Genomic DNA, 21,746 nt, shown 5'->3' on the forward strand with positions numbered 1-21,746 from the left:
CTGTCTGGTTTTTATACAAAGATATTTCGATTTCTAAGATTGGCCTCAAATCGCTTGAAATCTCCACTTGCAAATTCCACAAAAAGAGTGTTTCAAAACTGCTCTGTCTCAAGGAAGGTTCAACTCTGTGAGTTGAATACACACAACACAAAGAAGTTACTGGGAATTCATCTGTCTAGCATTTAACTGAGAAATCCCGTTTCCAACGAAGGCCTCAAAGGGGTCCAAATATCCTCTTGTAAACTTAACAAACAGAGTGTTTCCAAACTGCTCTATGAAAAGAAAGGTGAATCTCTGTGAGTTGAACGCACACATCACAAAGTAGTTTCTGAGAATGGTTCTGTCTAGTTTTTAAACGAAGATATTTCCTTTAATACAATTGGCCTCAAATCGCTTGAAATCTCCACTTGTAAAATCCACAAAAAGAGTGTTTCAAATCTGCTCTGTCTAAAGAAAGGTTCAACTCTGTGAGTTCAATACACACAACACAAAGAAGTTACTGAGAATTCATCTGTCTAGCTTTATATGAAGAAATCCCGTTTCCAACGAAGGCCTCAAGGAGGTCTAAATATCCCCTTGAAGACTTAAGAAACAGAGTGTTTCCAAACTGCTCTATGAAAAGAAAGTTTAAACTTTCTGAGTTGAACGCACACATCATAAAGAAGTTTCTGAGAAGGATTCTGTCTAGTTTTTATACAAAGATATTTCAATTTCTAAGACTGGCCTCAAATCGCTTGAAATCTCCACTTGCAAATTCCACAAAAAGAGTGTTTCAAAACTGCTCTGTCTCAAGGAAGATTCAATTCTGTGAGTTGAATACACACAACACAAAGAAGTTACTGGGAATTCATCTGTCTAGCATTTAACTGAGAAATCCCGTTTCCAACGAAGGCCTCAAAGGGGTCCAAATATCCTCTTGCAAACTTAACAAACAGAGTGTTTCCAAACTGCTCTATGAAAAGAAAGGTGAAACTCTGTGAGTTGAACGCACACATCACAAAGTAGTTTCTGAGAATGATTCTGTCTGGTTTTTAAATGAAGATATTTCCTTTAATACAATTGGCCTCAAATCGCTTGAAATCTCCACTTGTAAAATCCACAAAAAGAGTGTTTCAAATCTGCTGTGTCTAAAGAAAGGTTCAACTCTGTGAGTTGAATACACACAACACAAAGAAGTTACTGAGAATTCATCTGTCTAGCTTTATATGAAGAAATTCCGTTTCCAACGAAGACCTCAAGGAGGTCTAAATATCCCCTTGCAGACTTAAGAAACAGAGTGTTTCCAAACTGCTCTATGAAAAGAAAGGTGAAACTCTGTGAGTTGAACGCACACATCACAAAGTAGTTTCTGAGAATGGTTCTGTCTACTTTTTAAACGAAGATATTTCCTTTAATACAATTGGCCTCAAATCGCTTGAAATCTCCACTTGTAAAATCCACAAAAAGAGTGTTTCAAATCTGCTCTGTCTAAAGAAAGGTTCAACTCTGTGAGTTGAATACACACAACACAAAGAAGTTACTGAGAATTCATCTGTCTAGCTTTATATGAAGAAATCCCGTTTCCAACGAAGTCCTCAAAGAGGTTTAAATATCCCCTTGCAGACTTAAGAAACAGAGTGTTTCCAAACTGCTCTATGAAAAGAAAGGTTTAACTCTGTGAGTTGAATGCACACATCACAAAGTGGTTTCTGAGAATGATTCTGTCTGGTTTTTATACAAAGATATTTCGATTTCTAAGATTGGCCTCAAATCGCTTGAAATCTCCAGTTGCAAATTCCACAAAAAGAGTGTTTCAAAACTGCTCTGTCTGAAGGAAGGGTCAACTCTGTGAGTTGAATACACACAACACAAAGAAGTTACTGGGAATTCATCTGTCTAGCATTTAACTGAGAAATCCCGTTTCCAACGAAGGCCTCAAAGGGGTCCAAATATCCTCTTGCAAACTTAACAAACAGAGTGTTTCCAAACTGCTCTATGAAAAGAAAGGTGAAACTCTGTGAGTTGAACGCACACATCACAAAGTAGTTTCTGAGAATGGTTCTGTCTAGTTTTTAAACGAAGATATTTCCTTTAATACAATTGGCCTCAAATCGCTTGAAATCTCCACCTGTAAAATCCACAAAAAGAGTGTTTCAAATCTGCTCTGTCTAAAGAAAGGTTCAACTCTGTCAGTTGAATACACACAACACAAAGAAGTTACTGAGAATTCATCTGTCTAGCTTTATATGAAGAAATCCCGTTTCCAACGAAGGCCTCAATGAGGTCTAAATATCCCCTTGCAGACTTAAGAAACAGAGAGTTTCCAAACTGCTCTATGAAAATAAAGATTAAACTCTGTGAGTTGAAGGCACACATCACAAACTGGTTTCTGAGAATGATTCTGTCTAGTTTTTATACAAAGATATTTCGATTTCTAAGATTGGCCTCAAATCGCTTGAAATCTCCACTTGCAAATTCCACAAAAAGAGTGTTTCAAAACTGCTCTGTCTCAAGGAAGATTCAACTCTGTGAGTTGAATACACACAACACAAAGAAGTTACTGGGAATTCATCTGTCTAGCATTTAACTGAGAAATCCCGTTTCCAACGAAGGCCTCAAAGTGGTCCAAATATCCTCTTGCAAACTTAACAAACACAGTGTTTCCAAACTGCTCTATGAAAAGAAAGGTGAAACTCTGTGAGTTGAACGCACTCATCACAAAGTAGTTTCTGAGAATGATTCTGTTTAGTTTTTAAATGAAGATATTTACTTTAATACAATTGGCCTCAAATCGCTTGAAACCTCCAATTGTAAAATCCACAAAAAGAGTGTTTCAAATCTGCTCTGTCTAAAGAAAGGTTCAACTCTGTGAGTTGAATACACACAACACAAAGAAGTTACTGAGAATTCATCTGTCTAGCTTTATATGAAGAAATCCCGTTTCCAACGAAGGCCTCAAGGAGGTCTAAATATCCCCTTGCAGACTTAAGAAACAGAGTGTTTCCAAACTGCTCTATGAAAATAAAGTTTAAACTCTCTGAGTTGAACGCACACATCATAAAGAAGTTTCTGAGAATGATTCTGTCTAGTTTTTATACAAAGATATTTCGATTTCTAAGATTGGCCTCAAATCGCTTGAAATCTCCAATTGCAAATTCCACAAAAAGAGTGTTTCAAAACTGCTCTGTCTCAAGGAAGATTCAACTCTGTGAGTTGAATACACACAACACAAAGAAGTTACTGGGAATTCATCTGTCTAGCATTTAAATGAGAAATCCCGTTTCCAACGAAGGCCTCAAAGTGGTCCAAATATCCTCTTGCAAACTTAACAAACAGAGTGTTTCCAAACTGCTCTATGAAAAGAAAGGTGAAACTCTGTGAGTTGAACGCACACATCACAAAGTGGTTTCTGAGAATGATTCTGTCTAGTTTTTATACAAAGATATTTCAATTTCTAAGACCGGCCTCAAATCGCTTGAAATCTCCACTTGCAAATTCCACAAAAAGAGTGTTTCCAAACTGCTCTGTCTCAAGGAAGATTCAATTCTGTGAGTTGAATACACACAACACAAAGAAGTTACTGGGAATTCATCTGTCTAGCATTTAACTGAGAAATCCCGTTTCCAACGAAGGCCTCAAAGTGGTCCAAATATCCTCTTGCAAACTTAACAAACAGAGTGTTTCCAAACTGCTCTATGAAAAGAAAGGTGAAACTCTGTGAGTTGAACGCACACATCACAAAGTAGTTTCTGAGAATGATTCTGTCTAGTTTTTAAATGAAGATATTTCCTTTAATACATTTGGCCTCAAATCGCTTGAAATCTCCACTTGTAAAATCCACAAAAAGAGTGTTTCAAATCTGCTCTGTCTAAAGAAAGGTTCAACTCTGTGAGTTGAATACACACAACACAAAGAAGTTACTGAGAATTCATCTGTCTAGCTTTATATGAAGAAATCCCGTTTCCAACGAAGGCCTCAAAGAGTTTTAAATATCCCCTTGCAGACTTAAGAAACAGAGTGTTTCCAAACTGCTCTATGAAAAGAAAGTTTAAACTCTCTGTGTTGAATGCACACATCACAAAGTGGTTTCTAAGAATGATTCTGTCTGGTTTTTATACAAAGATATTTCGATTTCTAAGATTGGCCTCAAATCGCTTGAAATCTCCACTTGCAAATTCCACAAAAAGAGTGTTTCAAAACTGCTCTGTCTCAAGGAAGGTTCAACTCTGTGAGTTGAATACACACAACACAAAGAAGTTACTGGGAATTCAGCTGTCTAGCATTTAACTGAGAAATCCCGTTTCCAACGAAGGCCTCAAAGGGGTCCAAATATCCTCTTGTAAACTTAACAAACAGAGTGTTTCCAAACTGCTCTATGAAAAGAAAGGTGAATCTCTGTGAGTTGAACGCACACATCACAAAGTAGTTTCTGAGAATGGTTCTGTCTAGTTTTTAAACGAAGATATTTCCTTTAATACAATTGCCCTCAAATCGCTTGAAATCTCCACTTGTAAAATCCACAAAAAGAGTGTTTCAAATCTGCTCTGTCTAAAGAAAGGTTCAACTCTGTGAGTTCAATACACACAACACAAAGAAGTTACTGAGAATTCATCTGTCTAGCTTTATATGAAGAAATCCCGTTTCCAACGAAGGCCTCAAGGAGGTCTAAATATCCCCTTGCAGACTTAAGAAACAGAGTGTTTCCAAACTGCTCTATGAAAAGAAAGTTTAAACTCTCTGAGTTGAACGCACACATCATAAAGAAGTTTCTGAGAAGGATTCTGTCTAGTTTTTATACAAAGATATTTCAATTTCTAAGACTGGCCTCAAATCGCTTGAAATCTCCACTTGCAAATTCCACAAAAAGAGTGTTTCAAAACTGCTCTGTCTCAAGGAAGATTCAATTCTCTGAGTTGAATACACACAACACAAAGAAGTTACTGGGAATTCATCTGTCTAGCATTTAACTGAGAAATCCCGTTTCCAACGAAGGCCTCAAAGGGGTCCAAATATCCTCTTGCAAACTTAACAAACAGAGTGTTTCCAAACTGCTCTATGAAAAGAAAGGTGAAACTCTGTGAGTTGAACGCACACATCACAAAGTAGTTTCTGAGAATGATTCTGTCTGGTTTTTAAATGAAGATATTTCCTTTAATACAATTGGCCTCAAATCGCTTGAAATCTCCACTTGTAAAATCCACAAAAAGAGTGTTTCAAATCTGCTGTGTCTAAAGAAAGGTTCAACTCTGTGAGTTGAATACACACAACACAAAGAAGTTACTGAGAATTCATCTGTCTAGCTTTATATGAAGAAATTCCGTTTCCAACGAAGACCTCAAGGAGGTCTAAATATCCCCTTGCAGACTTAAGAAACAGAGTGTTTCCAAACTGCTCTATGAAAAGAAAGGTGAAACTCTGTGAGTTGAACGCACACATCACAAAGTAGTTTCTGAGAATGGTTCTGTCTACTTTATAAACGAAGATATTTCCTTTAATACAATTGGCCTCAAATCGCTTGAAATCTCCACTTGTAAAATCCACAAAAAGAGTGTTTCAAATCTGCTCTGTCTAAAGAAAGGTTCAACTCTGTGAGTTGAATACACACAACACAAAGAAGTTACTGAGAATTCATCTGTCTAGCTTTATATGAAGAAATCCCGTTTCCAACGAAGTCCTCAAAGAGGTTTAAATATCCCCTTGCAGACTTAAGAAACAGAGTGTTTCCAAACTGCTCTATGAAAAGAAAGGTTTAACTCTGTGAGTTGAATGCACACATCACAAAGTGGTTTCTGAGAATGATTCTGTCTGGTTTTTATACAAAGATATTTCGATTTCTAAGATTGGCCTCAAATCGCTTGAAATCTCCAGTTGCAAATTCCACAAAAAGAGTGTTTCAAAACTGCTCTGTCTGAAGGAAGGGTCAACTCTGTGAGTTGAATACACACAACACAAAGAAGTTACTGGGAATTCATCTGTCTAGCATTTAACTGAGAAATCCCGTTTCCAACCAAGGCCTCAAAGGGGTCCAAATATCCTCTTGCAAACTTAACAAACAGAGTGTTTCCAAACTGCTCTATGAAAAGAAAGGTGAAACTCTGTGAGTTGAACGCACACATCACAAAGTAGTTTCTGAGAATGGTTCTGTCTAGTTTTTAAACGAAGATATTTCCTTTAATACAATTGGCCTCAAATCGCTTGAAATCTCCACCTGTAAAATCCACAAAAAGAGTGTTTCAAATCTGCTCTGTCTAAAGAAAGGTTCAACTCTGTCAGTTGAATACACACAACACAAAGAAGTTACTGAGAATTCATCTGTCTAGCTTTATATGAAGAAATCCCGTTTCCAACGAAGGCCTCAATGAGGTCTAAATATCCCCTTGCAGACTTAAGAAACAGAGAGTTTCCAAACTGCTCTATGAAAATAAAGATTAAACTCTGTGAGTTGAAGGCACACATCACAAACTGGTTTCTGAGAATGATTCTGTCTAGTTTTTATACAAAGATATTTCGATTTCTAAGATTGGCCTCAAATCGCTTGAAATCTCCACTTGCAAATTCCACAAAAAGAGTGTTTCAAAACTGCTCTGTCTCAAGGAAGATTCAACTCTGTGAGTTGAATACACACAACACAAAGAAGTTACTGGGAATTCATCTGTCTAGCATTTAACTGAGAAATCCCGTTTCCAACGAAGGCCTCAAAGTGGTCCAAATATCCTTTTGCAAACTTAACAAACACAGTGTTTCCAAACTGCTCTATGAAAAGAAAGGTGAAACTCTGTGAGTTGAACGCACTCATCACAAAGTAGTTTCTGAGAATGATTCTGTTTAGTTTTTAAATGAAGATATTTCCTTTAATACAATTGGCCTCAAATCGCTTGAAATCTCCAATTGTAAAATCCACAAAAAGAGTGTTTCAAATCTGCTCTGTCTAAAGAAAGGTTCAACTCTGTGAGTTGAATACACACAACACAAAGAAGTTACTGAGAATTCATCTGTCTAGCTTTATATGAAGAAATCCCGTTTCCAACGAAGGCCTCAAGGAGGTCTAAATATCCCCTTGCAGACTTAAGAAACAGAGTGTTTCCAAACTGCTCTATGAAAAGAAAGTTTAAACTCTCTGAGTTGAACGCACACATCATAAAGAAGTTTCTGAGAATAATTCTGTCTAGTTTTTATACAAAGATATTTCAATTTCTAAGACTGGCCTCAAATCGCTTGAAATCTCCAGTTGCAAATTCCACAAAAAGAGTGTTTCAAAACTGCTCTGTCTCAAGGAAGATTCAATTCTGTGAGTTGAATACACACAACACAAAGAAGTTACTGGGAATTCATCTGTCTAGCATTTAACTGAGAAATCCCTTTTCCAACGAAGGCCTCAAAGGGGTCCAAATATCCTCTTGCAAACTTAACAAACAGAGTGTTTCCAAACTGCTCTATGAAAAGAAAGGTGAAACTCTGTGAGTTGAACGCACACATCACAAAGTAGTTTCTGAGAATGATTCTGTCTAGTTTTTAAATGAAGATATTTCCTTTAATACAATTGGCCTCAAATCGCTTGAAATCTCCACTTGTAAAATCCACAAAAAGAGTGTTTCAAATCTGCTCTGTCTAAAGAAAGGTTCAACTCTGTGAGTTGAATACACACAACACAAAGAAGTTACTGAGAATTCATCTGTCTAGCTTTATATGAAGAAATCCCGTTTCCAACGAAGGCCTCAAAGAGTTTTAAATATCCCCTTGCAGACTTAAGAAACAGAGTGTTTCCAAACTGCTCTATGAAAAGAAAGGTTTAACTCTGTGAGTTGAATGCACACATCACAAAGTGGTTTCTGAGAATGATTCTGTCTGGTTTTTATACAAAGATATTTCGATTTCTAAGATTGGCCTCAAATCGCTTGAAATCTCCACTTGCAAATTCCACAAAAAGAGTGTTTCAAAACTGCTCTGTCTCAAGGAAGATTCAACTCTGTGAGTTGAATACACACAACACAAAGAAGTTACTGGGAATTCATCTGTCTAGCATTTAACTGAGAAATCCCGTTTCCAACGAAGGCCTCAAAGTGGTCCAAATATCCTTTTGCAAACTTAACAAACACAGTGTTTCCAAACTGCTCTATGAAAAGAAAGGTGAAACTCTGTGAGTTGAACGCACTCATCACAAAGTAGTTTCTGAGAATGATTCTGTTTAGTTTTTAAATGAAGATATTTCCTTTAATACAATTGGCCTCAAATCGCTTGAAATCTCCAATTGTAAAATCCACAAAAAGAGTGTTTCAAATCTGCTCTGTCTAAAGAAAGGTTCAACTCTGTGAGTTGAATACACACAACACAAAGAAGTTACTGAGAATTCATCTGTCTAGCTTTATATGAAGAAATCCCGTTTCCAACGAAGGCCTCAAGGAGGTCTAAATATCCCCTTGCAGACTTAAGAAACAGAGTGTTTCCAAACTGCTCTATGAAAAGAAAGTTTAAACTCTCTGAGTTGAACGCACACATCATAAAGAAGTTTCTGAGAATAATTCTGTCTAGTTTTTATACAAAGATATTTCAATTTCTAAGACTGGCCTCAAATCGCTTGAAATCTCCAGTTGCAAATTCCACAAAAAGAGTGTTTCAAAACTGCTCTGTCTCAAGGAAGATTCAATTCTGTGAGTTGAATACACACAACACAAAGAAGTTACTGGGAATTCATCTGTCTAGCATTTAACTGAGAAATCCCTTTTCCAACGAAGGCCTCAAAGGGGTCCAAATATCCTCTTGCAAACTTAACAAACAGAGTGTTTCCAAACTGCTCTATGAAAAGAAAGGTGAAACTCTGTGAGTTGAACGCACACATCACAAAGTAGTTTCTGAGAATGATTCTGTCTAGTTTTTAAATGAAGATATTTCCTTTAATACAATTGGCCTCAAATCGCTTGAAATCTCCACTTGTAAAATCCACAAAAAGAGTGTTTCAAATCTGCTCTGTCTAAAGAAAGGTTCAACTCTGTGAGTTGAATACACACAACACAAAGAAGTTACTGAGAATTCATCTGTTTAGCTTTATATGAAGAAATCCCGTTTCCAACGAAGGCCTCAAAGAGTTTTAAATATCCCCTTGCAGACTTAAGAAACAGAGTGTTTCCAAACTGCTCTATGAAAAGAAAGGTTTAACTCTGTGAGTTGAATGCACACATCACAAAGTGGTTTCTGAGAATGATTCTGTCTGGTTTTTATACAAAGATATTTCGATTTCTAAGATTGGCCTCAAATCGCTTGAAATCTCCAGTTGCAAATTCCACAAAAAGAGTGTTTCAAAACTGCTCTGTCTGAAGGAAGGTTCAACTCTGTGAGTTGAATACACACAACACAAAGAAGTTACTGGGAATTCATCTGTCTAGCATTTAACTGAGAAATCCCGTTTCCAACGAAGGCCTCAAAGGGGTCCAAATATCCCCTTGCAAACTTAACAAACAGAGTGTTTCCCAACTGCTCTATGAAAAGAAAGGTGAAACTCTGTGAGTTGAACGCACACATCACAAAGTAGTTTCTGAGAATGGTTCTGTCTAGTTTTTAAACGAAGATATTTCCTTTAATACAAGTGGCCTCAAATCGCTTGAAATCTCCACCTGTAAAATCCACAAAAAGAGTGTTTCAAATCTGCTCTGTCTAAAGAAAGGTTCAACTCTGTCAGTTGAATACACACAACACAAAGAAGTTACTGAGAATTCATCTGTCTAGCTTTATATGAAGAAATCCCGTTTCCAACGAAGGCCTCAAAGAGTTTTAAATATCCCCTTGCAGACTTAAGAAACAGAGTGTTTCCAAACTGCTCTATGAAAAGAAAGTTTAAACTCTCTGTGTTGAATGCACACATCACAAAGTGGTTTCTGAGAATGATTCTGTCTGGTTTTTATACAAAGATATTTCGATTTCTAAGATTGGCCTCAAATCGGTTGAAATCTCCACTTGCAAATTCCACAAAAAGAGTGTTTCAAAACTGCTCTGTCTCAAGGAAGGTTCAACTCTGTGAGTTGAATACACACAACACAAAGAAGTTACTGGGAATTCATCTGTCTAGCATTTAACTGAGAAATCCCGTTTCCAACGAAGGCCTCAAAGGGGTCCAAATATCCTCTTGCAAACTTAACAAACAAAGTGTTTCCAAACTGCTCTATGAAAAGAAGGTGAATCTCTGTGAGTTGAACGCACACATCACAAAGTAGTTTCTGAGAATGCTTCTGTCTAGTTTTTAAACGAAGATATTTCCTTTAATACAATTGGCCTCAAATCGCTTGAAATCTCCACTTGTAAAATCCACAAAAAGAGTGTTTCAAATCTGCTCTGTCTAAAGAAAGGTTCAACTCTGTGAGTTGAATACACACAACACAAAGAAGTTACTGAGAATTCATCTGTCTAGCTTTATAGGAAGAAACCCCGTTTCCAACGAAGGCCTCAAGGAGGTCTAAATATCCCCTTGCAGACTTAAGAAACAGAGTGTTTCCAAGCTGCTCTTTGAAAAGAAAGGTTAAACTCTGTGAGTTGAACGCACACATCACAAAGTGGTTTCTGAGAATGATTCTGTCTAGTTTTTATACAAAGATATTTCAATTTCTAAGACTGGCCTCAAATCGCTTGAAATCTCCACTTGCAAATTCCACAAAAAGAGTGTTTCAAAACTGCTCTGTCTCAAGGAAGATTCAATTCTGTGAGTTGAATACACACAACACAAAGAAGTTACTGGGAATTCATCTGTCTAGCATTTAACTGAGAAATCCCGTTTCCAACGAAGGCCTCAAAGGGGTCCAAATATCCTCTTGCAAACTTAACAAACAGAGTGTTTCCAAACTGCTCTATGAAAAGAAAGGTGAAACTCTGTGAGTTGAACGCACACATCACAAAGTAGTTTCTGAGAATGATTCTGTCTGGTTTTTAAATGAAGATATTTCCTTTAATACAATTGGCCTCAAATCGCTTGAAATCTCCACTTGTAAAATCCACAAAAAGAGTGTTTCAAATCTGCTGTGTCTAAAGAAAGGTTCAACTCTGTGAGTTGAATACACACAACACAAAGAAGTTACTGGGAATTCATCTGTGTAGCATTTAACTGAGAAATCCCGTTTCCAACGAAGGCCTCAAAGGGGTCCAAATATCCTCTTGCAAACTTAACAAACAGAGTGTTTCCAAACTGCTCTATGAAAAGAAAGGTGAAACTCTGTGAGTTGAACGCACACATCACAAAGTAGTTTCTGAGAATGATTCTGTCTAGTTTTTAAATGAAGATATTTCCTTTAATACAATTGGCCTCAAATCGCTTGAAATCTCCACTTGTAAAATCCACAAAAAGAGTGTTTCAAATCTGCTCTGTCTAAAGAAAGGTTCAACTCTGTGAGTTGAATACACACAACACAAAGAAGTTACTGAGAATTCATCTGTCTAGCTTTATATGAAGAAATCCCGTTTCCAACGAAGGCCTCAAAGAGTTTTAAATATCCCCTTGCAGACTTAAGAAACAGAGTGTTTCCAAACTGCTCTATGAAAAGAAAGTTTAAACTCTCTGTGTTGAATGCACACATCACAAAGTGGTGTCTGAGAATGATTCTGTCTGGTTTTTATACAAAGATATTTCGATTTCTAAGATTGGCCTCAAATCGGTTGAAATCTCCACTTGCAAATTCCACAAAAAGAGTGTTTCAAAACTGCTCTGTCTGAAGGAAGGGTCAACTCCGTGAGTTGAATACACACAACACAAAGAAGTTACTGGGAATTCATCTGTCTAGCATTTAACAGAGAAATCCCGTTTCCAACGAAGGCCTCAAAGGGGTCCAAATATCCTCTTGCAAACTTAACAAACAGAGTGTTTCCAAACTGCTCTATGAAAAGAAAGGTGAAACTCTGTGAGTTGAACGCACACATCACAAAGTAGTTTCTGAGAATGGTTCTGTCTAGTTTTTAAACGAAGATATTTCCTTTAATACAATTGGCCTCAAATCGCTTGAAATCTCCACCTGTAAAATCCACAAAAAGAGTGTTTCAAATCTGCTCTGTCTAAAGAAAGGTTCAACTCTGTCAGTTGAATACACACAACACAAAGAAGTTACTGAGAATTCATCTGTCTAGCTTTATATGAAGAAATCCCGTTTCCAACGAAGGCCTCAATGAGGTCTAAATATCCCCTTGCAGACTTAAGAAACAGAGTGTTTCCAAACTGCTCTATGAAAAGAAAGTTTAAACTCTCTGAGTTGAATGCACACATCACAAAGTGGTTTCTGAGGATGATTCTGTCTGGTTTTTATACAAAGATATTTCGATTTCTAAGATTGGCCACAAATCGCTTGAAATCTCCACTTGCAAATTCCACAAAAAGAGTGTTTCAAAACTGCTCTGTCTAAAGGAAGGTTCAACTCTGTGAGTTGAATACACACAACACAAAGAAGTTACTGGGAATTCATCTATCTAGCATTTAACTGAGAAATCCCGTTTCCAACGAAGGCCTCAAAGGGGTCCAAATATCCCCTTGCAAACTTAACAAACAGAGTCTTTCCAAACTGCTCTATGAAAAGAAAGGTGAAACTCTGTGAGTTGAACGCACTCATCATAAAGTAGTTTCTGAGAATGGTTACGTCTAGTTTTTAAACGAAGATATTTCCTTTAATACAAGTGGCCACAAATCGCTTGAAATCTCCACTTGTAAAACCCACAAAAAGAGTGTTTCAAATCTGCTCTGTCTAAAGAAAGGTTCAACTCTGTGAGTTCAATACACACAACACAAAGAAGTTACTGAGAATTCATCTGTCTAGCTTTATATGACGAAATCCCGTTTCCAACGAAGGCCTCAAGGAAGTCTAAATATCCCCTTGCAGACTTAAGAAACAGAGTGTTTCCAAACTGCTCTATGAAAAGAAAGTTTAAACTCTCTGAGTTGAACGCACACATCATAAAGAAGTTTCTGAGAATGATTCTGTCTAGTTTTTATACAAAGATATTTCGATTTCTAAGACTGGCCTCAAATCGCTTGAAATCTCCACTTGCAAATTCCACAAAAAGAGTGTTTCAAAACTGCTCTGTCTCAAGGAAGATTCAACTCTGTGAGTTGAATACACACAACACAAAGAAGTTACTGGGAATTCATCTGTCTAGCATTTAACTGAGAAATCCCGTTTCCAACGAAGGCCTCAAAGTGGTCCAAATATCCTCTTGCAAACTTAACAAACAGAGTGTTTCCAAACTGCTCTATGAAAAGAAAGGTGAAACTCTGTGAGTTGAACGCACACATCACAAAGTGGTTTCTGAGAATGATTCTGTCTAGTTTTTATACAAAGATATTTCAATTTCTAAGACTGGCCTCAAATCGCTTGAAATCTCCAGTTGCAAATTCCACAAAAAGAGTGTTTCAAAACTGCTCTGTCTCAAGGAAGATTCAATTCTGTGAGTTGAATACACACAACACAAAGAAGTTACTGGGAATTCATCTGTCTAGCATTTAACTGAGAAATCCCGTTTCCAACGAAGGCCTCAAAGGGGTCCCAATATCCTCTTGCAAACTTAACAAACAGAGTGTTTCCAAACTGCTCTATGAAAAGAAAGGTGAAACTCTGTGAGTTGAACGCACACATCACAAAGTGGTTTCTGAGAATGATTCTGTCTAGTTTTTATACAAAGATATTTCAATTTCTAAGACCGGCCTCATATCGCTTGAAATCTCCACTTGCAAATTCCACAAAGAGAGTGTTTCCAAACTGCTCTGTCTCAAGGAAGATTCAATTCTGTGAGTTGAATACACACAACACAAAGAAGTTACTGGGAATTCATCTGTCTAGCATTTAACTGAGAAATCCCGTTTCCAACGAAGGCCTCAAAGGGGTCCAAATATCCTCTTGCAAACTTAACAAACAGAGTGTTTCCAAACTGCTCTATGAACAGAAGGTGAATCTCTGTGAGTTGAACGCACACATCACAAAGTAGTTTCTGAGAATGGTTCTGTCTAGTTTTTAAACGAAGATATTTCCTTTAATACAATTGGCCTCAAATCGCTTGAAATCTCCACTTGTAAAATCCACAAAAAGAGTGTTTCAAATCTGCTCTGTCTAAAGGAAGGTTCAACTCTGTGACTTGAATACACACAACACAAAGAAGTTACTGAGAATTCATCTGTCTAGCTTTATATGAAGAAACCCCGTTTCCAACGAAGGCCTCAAGGAGGTCTAAATATCCCCTTGCAGACTTAAGAAACAGAGTGTTTCCAAGCTGCTCTATGAAAAGAAAGGTTAAACTCTGTGAGTTGAACGCACACATCACAAAGTGGTTTCTGAGAATGATTCTGTCTAGTTTTTATACAAAGATATTTCAATTTCTAAGACTGGCCTCAAATCGCTTGAAATCTCCACTTGCAAATTCCACAAAAAGAGTGTTTCAAAACTGCTCTGTCTCAAGGAAGATTCAATTCTGTGAGTTGAATACACACAACACAAAGAAGTTACTGGGAATTCATCTGTCTAGCATTTAACTGAGAAATCCCGTTTCCAACGAAGGCCTCAAAGGGGTCCAAATATCCTCTTGCAAACTTAACAAACAGAGTGTTTCCAAACTGCTCTATGAAAAGAAAGGTGAAACTCTGTGAGTTGAACGCACACATCACAAAGTAGTTTCTGAGAATGATTCTGTCTGGTTTTTAAATGAAGATATTTCCTTTAATACAATTGGCCTCAAATCGCTTGAAATCTCCACTTGTAAAATCCACAAAAAGAGTGTTTCAAATCTGCTGTGTCTAAAGAAAGGTTCAACTCTGTGAGTTGAATACACACAACACAAAGAAGTTACTGGGAATTCATCTGTCTAGCATTTAACTGAGAAATCCCGTTTCCAACGAAGGCCTCAAAGGGGTCCAAATATCCTCTTGCAAACTTAACAAACAGAGTGTTTCCAAACTGCTCTATGAAAAGAAAGGTGAAACTCTGTGAGTTGAACGCACACATCACAAAGTAGTTTCTGAGAATGATTCTGTCTAGTTTTTAAATGAAGATATTTCCTTTAATACAATTGGCCTCAAATCGCTTGAAATCTCCACTTGTAAAATCCACAAAAAGAGTGTTTCAAATCTGCTCTGTCTAAAGAAAGGTTCAACTCTGTGAGTTGAATACACACAACACAAAGAAGTTACTGAGAATTCATCTGTCTAGCTTTATATGAAGAAATCCCGTTTCCAACGAAGGCCTCAAAGAGTTTTAAATATCCCCTTGCAGACTTAAGAAACAGAGTGTTTCCAAACTGCTCTATGAAAAGAAAGTTTAAACTCTCTGTGTTGAATGCACACATCACAAAGTGGTGTCTGAGAATGATTCTGTCTGGTTTTTATACAAAGATATTTCGATTTCTAAGATTGGCCTCAAATCGGTTGAAATCTCCACTTGCAAATTCCACAAAAAGAGTGTTTCAAAACTGCTCTGTCTGAAGGAAGGGTCAACTCCGTGAGTTGAATACACACAACACAAAGAAGTTACTGGGAATTCATCTGTCTAGCATTTAACTGAGAAATCCCGTTTCCAACGAAGGCCTCAAAGGGGTCCAAATATCCTCTTGCAAACTTAACAAACAGAGTGTTTCCAAACTGCTCTATGAAAAGAAAGGTGAAACTCTGTGAGTTGAACGCACACATCACAAAGTAGTTTCTGAGAATGGTTCTGTCTAGTTTTTAAACGAAGATATTTCCTTTAATACAATTGGCCTCAAATCGCTTGAAATCTCCACCTGTAAAATCCACAAAAAGAGTGTTTCAAATCTGCTCTGTCTAAAGAAAGGTTCAACTCTGTCAGTTGAATACACACAACACAAAGAAGTTACTGAGAATTCATCTGTCTAGCTTTATATGAAGAAATCCCGTTTCCAACGAAGGCCTCAATGAGGTCTAAATATCCCCTTGCAGACTTAAGAAACAGAGTGTTTCCAAACTGCTCTATGAAAAGAAAGTTTAAACTCTCTGAGTTGAATGCACACATCACAAAGTGGTTTCTGAGGATGATTCTGTCTGGTTTTTATACAAAGATATTTCGATTTCTAAGATTGGCCACAAATCGCTTGAAATCTCCACTTGCAAATTCCACAAAAAGAGTGTTTCAAAACTGCTCTGTCTAAAGGAAGGTTCAACTCTGTGAGTTGAATACACACAACACAAAGAAGTTACTGGGAATTCATCTATCTAGCATTTAACTGAGAAATCCCGTTTCCAACGAAGGCCTCAAAGGGGTCCAAATATCCCCTTGCAAACTTAACAAACAGAGTCTTTCCAAACTGCTCTATGAAAAGAAAGGTGAAACTCTGTGAGTTGAACGCACTCATCATAAAGTAGTTTCTGAGAATGGTTACGTCTAGTTTTTAAACGAAGATATTTCCTTTAATACAAGTGGCCACAAATCGCTTGAAATCTCCACTTGTAAAACCCACAAAAAGAGTGTTTCAAATCTGCTCTGTCTAAAGAAAGGTTCAACTCTGTGAGTTCAATACACACAACACAAAGAAGTTACTGAGAATTCATCTGTCTAGCTTTATATGACGAAATCCCGTTTCCAACGAAGGCCTCAAGGAAGTCTAAATATCCCCTTGCAGACTTAAGAAACAGAGTGTTTCCAAACTGCTCTATGAAAAGAAAGTTTAAACTCTCTGAGTTGAACGCACACATCATAAAGAAGTTTCTGAGAATGATTCTGTCTAGTTTTTATACAAAGATATTTCGATTTCTAAGACTGGCCTCAAATCGCTTGAAATCTCCACTTGCAAATTCCACAAAAAGAGTGTTTCAAAACTGCTCTGTCTCAAGGAAGATTCAACTCTGTGAGTTGAATACACACAACACAAAGAAGTTACTGGGAATTCATCTGTCTAGCATTTAACTGAGAAATCCCGTTTCCAACGAAGGCCTCAAAGTGGTCCAAATATCCTCTTGCAAACTTAACAAACAGAGTGTTTCCAAACTGCTCTATGAAAAGAAAGGTGAAACTCTGTGAGTTGAACGCACACATCACAAAGTGGTTTCTGAGAATGATTCTGTCTAGTTTTTATACAAAGATATTTCAATTTCTAAGACTGGCCTCAAATCGCTTGAAATCTCCAGTTGCAAATTCCACAAAAAGAGTGTTTCAAAACTGCTCTGTCTCAAGGAAGATTCAATTCTGTGAGTTGAATACACACAACACAAAGAAGTTACTGGGAATTCATCTGTCTAGCATTTAACTGAGAAATCCCGTTTCCAACGAAGGCCTCAAAGGGGTCCCAATATCCTCTTGCAAACTTAACAAACAGAGTGTTTCCAAACTGCTCTATGAAAAGAAAGGTGAAACTCTGTGAGTTGAACGCACACATCACAAAGTGGTTTCTGAGAATGATTCTGTCTAGTTTTTATACAAAGATATTTCAATTTCTAAGACCGGCCTCATATCGCTTGAAATCTCCACTTGCAAATTCCACAAAGAGAGTGTTTCCAAACTGCTCTGTCTCAAGGAAGATTCAATTCTGTGAGTTGAATACACACAACACAAAGAAGTTACTGGGAATTCATCTGTCTAGCATTTAACTGAGAAATCCCGTTTCCAACGAAGGCCTCAAAGGGGTCCAAATATCCTCTTGCAAACTTAACAAACAGAGTGTTTCCAAACTGCTCTATGAAAAGAAGGTGAATCTCTGTGAGTTGAACGCACACATCACAAAGTAGTTTCTGAGAATGGTTCTGTCTAGTTTTTAAACGAAGATATTTCCTTTAATACAATTGGCCTCAAATCGCTTGAAATCTCCACTTGTAAAATCCACAAAAAGAGTGTTTCAAATCTGCTCTGTCTAAAGGAAGGTTCAACTCTGTGACTTGAATACACACAACACACAGAAGTTACTGAGAATTCATCTGTCTAGCTTTATATGAAGAAACCCCGTTTCCAACGAAGGCCTCAAGGAGGTCTAAATATCCCCTTGCAGACTTAAGAAACAGAGTGTTTCCAAGCTGCTCTATGAAAAGAAAGGTTAAACTCTGTGAGTTGAACGCACACATCACAAAGTGGTTTCTGAGAATGATTCTGTCTAGTTTTTATACAAAGATATTTCAATTTCTAAGACTGGCCTCAAATCGCTTGAAATCTCCACTTGCAAATTCCACAAAAAGAGTGTTTCAAAACTGCTCTGTCTCAAGGAAGATTCAATTCTGTGAGTTGAATACACACAACACAAAGAAGTTACTGGGAATTCATCTGTCTAGCATTTAACTGAGAAATCCCGTTTCCAACGAAGGCCTCAAAGGGGTCCAAATATCCTCTTGCAAACTTAACAAACAGAGTGTTTCCAAACTGCTCTATGAAAAGAAAGGTGAAACTCTGTGAGTTGAACGCACACATCACAAAGTAGTTTCTGAGAATGATTCTGTCTGGTTTTTAAATGAAGATATTTCCTTTAATACAATTGGCCTCAAATCGCTTGAAATCTCCACTTGTAAAATCCACAAAAAGAGTGTTTCAAATCTGCTGTGTCTAAAGAAAGGTTCAACTCTGTGAGTTGAATACACACAACACAAAGAAGTTACTGGGAATTCATCTGTCTAGCATTTAACTGAGAAATCCCGTTTCCAACGAAGGCCTCAAAGGGGTCCAAATATCCTCTTGCAAACTTAACAAACAGAGTGTTTCCAAACTGCTCTATGAAAAGAAAGGTGAAACTCTGTGAGTTGAACGCACACATCACAAAGTAGTTTCTGAGAATGATTCTGTCTAGTTTTTAAATGAAGATATTTCCTTTAATACAATTGGCCTCAAATCGCTTGAAATCTCCACTTGTAAAATCCACAAAAAGAGTGTTTCAAATCTGCTCTGTCTAAAGAAAGGTTCAACTCTGTGAGTTGAATACACACAACACAAAGAAGTTACTGAGAATTCATCTGTCTAGCTTTATATGAAGAAATCCCGTTTCCAACGAAGGCCTCAAAGAGTTTTAAATATCCCCTTGCAGACTTAAGAAACAGAGTGTTTCCAAACTGCTCTATGAAAAGAAAGTTTAAACTCTCTGTGTTGAATGCACACATCACAAAGTGGTGTCTGAGAATGATTCTGTCTGGTTTTTATACAAAGATATTTCGATTTCTAAGATTGGCCTCAAATCGGTTGAAATCTCCACTTGCAAATTCCACAAAAAGAGTGTTTCAAAACTGCTCTGTCTGAAGGAAGGGTCAACTCCGTGAGTTGAATACACACAACACAAAGAAGTTACTGGGAATTCATCTGTCTAGCATTTAACTGAGAAATCCCGTTTCCAACGAAGGCCTCAAAGGGGTCCAAATATCCTCTTGCAAACTTAACAAACAGAGTGTTTCCAAACTGCTCTATGAAAAGAAAGGTGAAACTCTGTGAGTTGAACGCACACATCACAAAGTAGTTTCTGAGAATGGTTCTGTCTAGTTTTTAAACGAAGATATTTCCTTTAATACAATTGGCCTCAAATCGCTTGAAATCTCCACCTGTAAAATCCACAAAAAGAGTGTTTCAAATCTGCTCTGTCTAAAGAAAGGTTCAACTCTGTCAGTTGAATACACACAACACAAAGAAGTTACTGAGAATTCATCTGTCTAGCTTTATATGAAGAAATCCCGTTTCCAACGAAGGCCTCAATGAGGTCTAAATATCCCCTTGCAGACTTAAGAAACAGAGTGTTTCCAAACTGCTCTATGAAAAGAAAGTTTAAACTCTCTGAGTTGAATGCACACATCACAAAGTGGTTTCTGAGGATGATTCTGTCTGGTTTTTATACAAAGATATTTCGATTTCTAAGATTGGCCACAAATCGCTTGAAATCTCCACTTGCAAATTCCACAAAAAGAGTGTTTCAAAACTGCTCTGTCTAAAGGAAGGTTCAACTCTGTGAGTTGAATACACACAACACAAAGAAGTTACTGGGAATTCATCTATCTAGCATTTAACTGAGAAATCCCGTTTCCAACGAAGGCCTCAAAGGGGTCCAAATATCCCCTTGCAAACTTAACAAACAGAGTCTTTCCAAACTGCTCTATGAAAAGAAAGGTGAAACTCTGTGAGTTGAACGCACTCATCATAAAGTAGTTTCTGAGAATGGTTACGTCTAGTTTTTAAACGAAGATATTTCCTTTAATACAAGTGGCCACAAATCGCTTGAAATCTCCACTTGTAAAACCCACAAAAAGAGTGTTTCAAATCTGCTCTGTCTAAAGAAAGGTTCAACTCTGTGAGTTCAATACACACAACACAAAGAAGTTACTGAGAATTCATCTGTCTAGCTTTATATGACGAAATCCCGTTTCCAACGAAGGCCTCAAGGAAGTCTAAATATCCCCTTGCAGACTTAAGAAACAGAGTGTTTCCAAACTGCTCTATGAAAAGAAAGTTTAAACTCTCTGAGTTGAACGCACACATCATAAAGAAGTTTCTGAGAATGATTCTGTCTAGTTTTTATACAAAGATATTTCGATTTCTAAGACTGGCCTCAAATCGCTTGAAATCTCCACTTGCAAATTCCACAAAAAGAGTGTTTCAAAACTGCTCTGTCTCAAGGAAGATTCAACTCTGTGAGTTGAATACACACAACACAAAGAAGTTACTGGGAATTCATCTGTCTAGCATTTAACTGAGAAATCCCGTTTCCAACGAAGGCCTCAAAGTGGTCCAAATATCCTCTTGCAAACTTAACAAACAGAGTGTTTCCAAACTGCTCTATGAAAAGAAAGGTGAAACTCTGTGAGTTGAACGCACACATCACAAAGTGGTTTCTGAGAATGATTCTGTCTAGTTTTTATACAAAGATATTTCAATTTCTAAGACTGGCCTCAAATCGCTTGAAATCTCCAGTTGCAAATTCCACAAAAAGAGTGTTTCAAAACTGCTCTGTCTCAAGGAAGATTCAATTCTGTGAGTTGAATACACACAACACAAAGAAGTTACTGGGAATTCATCTGTCTAGCATTTAACTGAGAAATCCCGTTTCCAACGAAGGCCTCAAAGGGGTCCCAATATCCTCTTGCAAACTTAACAAACAGAGTGTTTCCAAACTGCTCTATGAAAAGAAAGGTGAAACTCTGTGAGTTGAACGCACACATCACAAAGTGGTTTCTGAGAATGATTCTGTCTAGTTTTTATACAAAGATATTTCAATTTCTAAGACCGGCCTCATATCGCTTGAAATCTCCACTTGCAAATTCCACAAAGAGAGTGTTTCCAAACTGCTCTGTCTCAAGGAAGATTCAATTCTGTGAGTTGAATACACACAACACAAAGAAGTTACTGGGAATTCATCTGTCTAGCATTTAACTGAGAAATCCCGTTTCCAACGAAGGCCTCAAAGGGGTCCAAATATCCTCTTGCAAACTTAACAAACAGAGTGTTTCCAAACTGCTCTATGAAAAGAAGGTGAATCTCTGTGAGTTGAACGCACACATCACAAAGTAGTTTCTGAGAATGGTTCTGTCTAGTTTTTAAACGAAGATATTTCCTTTAATACAATTGGCCTCAAATCGCTTGAAATCTCCACTTGTAAAATCCACAAAAAGAGTGTTTCAAATCTGCTCTGTCTAAAGGAAGGTTCAACTCTGTGACTTGAATACACACAACACAAAGAAGTTACTGAGAATTCATCTGTCTAGCTTTATATGAAGAAACCCCGTTTCCAACGAAGGCCTCAAGGAGGTCTAAATATCCCCTTGCAGACTTAAGAAACAGAGTGTTTCCAAGCTGCTCTATGAAAAGAAAGGTTAAACTCTGTGAGTTGAACGCACACATCACAAAGTGGTTTCT

The sequence above is a fragment of the Pan troglodytes genome, chromosome 8 (assembly GCF_028858775.2).
Source record: "Pan troglodytes isolate AG18354 chromosome 8, NHGRI_mPanTro3-v2.0_pri, whole genome shotgun sequence".
NCBI lineage: Eukaryota > Metazoa > Chordata > Mammalia > Primates > Hominidae > Pan > Pan troglodytes.